Raw genomic sequence first — 4503 nt, forward strand, 5'->3', positions numbered from 1 at the left:
GACATGTTCTGAAACAGCTACGATGACGTTAGCGTGTTTACGGAAGTGGTTGTGGGATTCAACAAGAAACTAGTGGATGATACCGTGGAGAAAAAGACTATCAGGACGTTTCCCAACCAGAAGCCGTGGGTGGATAAAACCATCCCTGACGCTCTGAGATCTCGCACCACTGCCTACAACACGGGACTTGCGTCGGGAGACATGGAACCGTACAAGGCTGCGTCATATAACGTGCGGAAGGCGGTGAAAGAGTCAAAGCAGCACTACACATGGAAACTAGAGTCACAACTCCAACAGAGTGACTCTAAAAGCCTGTGGCAGGGACTAAGAACAATAACAGACTACAAAGCACCAACATCCGGTATGATGAACGCGGACGTGACTCTGGCAGACGAGCTGAACACTTTCTATGCTCACTTTAAGGCTGCAGCTAAAGACGCTAGCGATGCTAATGCTAGCGGCGCTAACGGCTGCAGACAGAAAGACACTGCCAGCACGGAAACGTGTTCATCATCTCCGAGCATGACATGAGGAGAGCCTACAAGAGAGTGAACACCAGGAAAGCAGCAGGACCAGACGGCATCTCAGTCGTATTCTCAGAGCCTGCGCAGACCAGCTAGCACCTGTGTTCACTTAGATATTCAACCTCTCTTTATCTCAGTCGGTGATCCCCACATGCTTCAAAGAGTCCATCATTGTTCCTGTCCCGAAGAAACCTTATCCTGCTTCTCTTAATTACTATTGCCCTGTAGCCCTCACCTCAGTAGTGATGATGTGCTTTGAATGCCTGGTCAGAGACTTCATCATTTCATCACTACCAGACACACTCGACCCACTACAGTTCGCATACCCCCCAAAACCGTTCCACAGACGATGCAATCTCACATCTCCTCCACACATCACTCACTCAACTGGACACTCGGAGGGGGAATTATGTAAAAATGCTCTTCATCGACTACAGCTCTGCATTTAATACCATAATTCCCTCCACACTCACCACCTAGCTGGAGCACCTGCGCAGTATTCAAAACAGTGATTTTGCACACATGCACACACAATGCAGTCCTTGAAGACAAAAAGACCTGAAGATGTTTCCGGTTTATGCCTATTTATAACCTCCAGGTGCACCTAATCAAATGACGTCACCTGACCGAGGTTATATAAGTCAAACTTTGGCGTTTGACACACATGCTTCAACAACCGGTCGCGCAAAGAGCGTTCCCAATAGCGTTTTCAAGCAGAGTGTTGCTTTTGAAAGGGAACTAAAATGCACCGCTCACCACTTTAATGTTATAGTTGGGATCTGGAATGGAAAAAATTGAGGTTTTCTTTATGTTTACATAAATTGCATTTTTTTTAACCACTCTCTCCTCTATACACAATTTTCTTTGGTATTTTTTATTAAATATTAAAATTTTATATTTTATTTAAAAAAAGAAAAAAAAAAGTGTGGGTGGGGTGGGGCTAAGAAACACGCATCTCAGTTTATTAATTCTCGTGCCTAGTTAAGGTTTAGTATTCAGTGCGCACCGTTTATACATCTGTTATGTTACAACCATATCATAACACTCAGAAAGACCTTTTATTTGGGTTAAAGTGACTGATGTGCCTAACTTTTTTCAGCAGAGCCTCTGTTTCACTATATAATCCATGACTTTTCATGAATATGTAAGACCCATTGACACCTCTTGACACGTATTGACTATCTCACACACACACACACACACACACACACACAAACACACACAGCAGACCAAACGTTCACAGCATGTCCCTCCCCCAAACAGTGCAGCAATGAGCATTTATTTACATCTGAACTGTGTCATTTACATAAATCACTGATAAATAGCTCATTATATCAATTTATTCATACAGATGTACCTGTTTTACATAGAAATTTACAGGCTTGTTACTGAATTATTTACTCTGACAGAGCCATAAGAACAGTGGCAGCTGGAACACCTAAAACTGATGCAGGATTATTTTTTATAATCTTAATAAAAATGCTTTTTTTAAACGTGGGCTATTGTTATTTATTACATGTTTGTTCATTTAATTTGGATGGGGATTAGGGCTCCATGATGTTGAGCCGTGATCCTCATCTTTATTCTAGTCAACGCTTAACTGCACGTATACATTTTTCCATAAGTAGACTAATGATTATGAATGCGTTGGGCAAAAACAACAAGGAGACTGACTCTGACCATTTTTATGAGTCATTAATAAATTAGTGATTTCTTTGGTTTTGGCTGTGATGAAGGTGATCATGTCATCTCTTTCATTATTTAAATTTTTTTTTAAAGCTTTTGCGTCAATGTGAGTGCACTAAAATAAAAGTGAAGTCTTATAAAGGGTATGTGGCTAATATAGTTTTATTATATCGTTATAAAATAAGAAACGCCTACAGTATATGTACTGTGATTGTAAATTCATTTAATGTTTAACTTGTATTTCATAAGGATTTGCCAGCGGTGGTACAGCGGAACGGGGGTCATTATTTATTATTAAAGAAAATTATGATAATCATAACAGCCAACTGCATTTCATTCTTATAATAATGCGAAACCACAAGCAGGGCTGAATGACATCGACATCTGCTGATGCAGTAGAACGTCCTAACAATTAAAATTTTATGGTCATTTATATCAGTTAATAAACCTACTACAAATTTAAAGAACACAAGATATAAGATAAAACAAAACCCTACACAAGAAGCTTTTCTAATTACACATGATAAAATCTAAAGGCTCACAGTGTTAATGTTTATTTCACTTAAATTTTATCCTAATAAGATTAAATTTAATTCGAATTCTACATTTGTACTGTAATTTTAGTACTGTATTTATGAATTTCTTTAACTACTATGTTTCACTTGATTTTATCCGCTACTCTGTGCAGCTGTAAAGGAGCTGCAGCTTATTAATCCTTGAGAGAATAAACTGATGCCCGAGGCGTCAGTCTATAGGTATATAGCGCCACTCAGCGGTAAAAAGCAAACGCACAAAGCCAAATTCTGTCGCCGAGACAGAATAAAACCAACATTCCGATTGAGTACGTACTGTATATTGTAGGGGCTCCACAGTATGCTGTTCTGAATGTGGGCCAGCACCACTCTCTCAAAACACTTCCTGATGATTGTAGTTAGTACTACTGGTCTATAGTCATTCAGACAGGTGGGCGGGTTGGTACATGGTTGTCCCCCCACATGTACATGGTTCTTATCAGTAACACTAGTCACTATTCATGTTCTCCACACATGTGGCAGGATCAGTGTATCTCTGCCTGCAATGTTAATCTGAACAATATCAATTCACACTATATATGAAATATAAATGTAATAATAAAAATAAAAGTAATAATTAAAAACAAGGAGATTCATGTAATATAAATGTTTATATCTCCCTGAGAGACATATTTTCATGAGGAACCGACGCTGCCCATTACTGACCTACGCCACAAAATTTTTCTTACCTCAATATGATTTATACTTCACATTAAACGGACATGATTTTATATCGACAGCTGGTGATGAATAGTAGGAATTTCATTTTGGTGATCATTTTGATTCTGCCTTAGTGGTCTATGCAACCAATGAGGAACTCACGGTTATAAAGATCAAAAAGACAACATCCTTTAAATGATTTGGTCCCTAAAATGCAACACAACTCTTTACCTTGTTTTAAGAGGCCACCACTTCACATCGCAATACTGGTGCCATACTGATGACACATTGTTCATATGTTTGTTTATAGATTCAGATAATTAAAACACTCTACTACTGTTGACATACCCGGCTAGGGACACAGCCTTTCTCCTGTTTCCTCCTCATTTCCCTCAGATCCATCACATTCCTCACAGCTAGGTCTTTATACAGTGCAAATATGCCCCTTCTGTCTTCATTTTGTTATATTTACATGGCTGTCTATATGTGTGTGTGTCTATGTACATATACATATATTGTAAAAGATTTGTAGCGTCGGGGCACTGACACAGAGACGGAAATGGCTTTTATTTTGTGCTCGAACCAGGTGAGGTTTATTTACAAGAGCCAGACAAAAAATACAAATAAATAGAAATGTATATTTTGGTCGGGGAAAGAACAAGCTGAATTTGGAGTAAGTAAATAAGTTCTAAGGAAATACAAAAGCAGATTCCAAATGTAAATGTTTTCTGGGAGTAAAGATCTACAGTATTATAGTGAGTAAATAATCTAATAATGTAAAATTTTATATGTAGCAATTGCTGTCAGCTATAAATCCTACAAAATCCTATAAACATTTAGTGGATCATAAATTTTTCCTTTAGAACAATTTCATAACTTATTTAGTGACATTAGATAGAAAACTGAGTGTCTGGTTTAGTAGTTTAATAACACACCTCAGAGACAAGAGGCAGAGCTCTGTTCGTCAGTTACACACCTCAGAAACGGGAGGTGGAGATTTGTTTATCAGCACTAACCTTATTTCAGTGGAGGTGAACACATCGTGTACAGCGTGAAGAGAG

Source organism: Clarias gariepinus, unplaced genomic scaffold, assembly GCF_024256425.1.
Source record: "Clarias gariepinus isolate MV-2021 ecotype Netherlands unplaced genomic scaffold, CGAR_prim_01v2 scaffold_40, whole genome shotgun sequence".
Taxonomy (NCBI): domain Eukaryota; kingdom Metazoa; phylum Chordata; class Actinopteri; order Siluriformes; family Clariidae; genus Clarias; species Clarias gariepinus.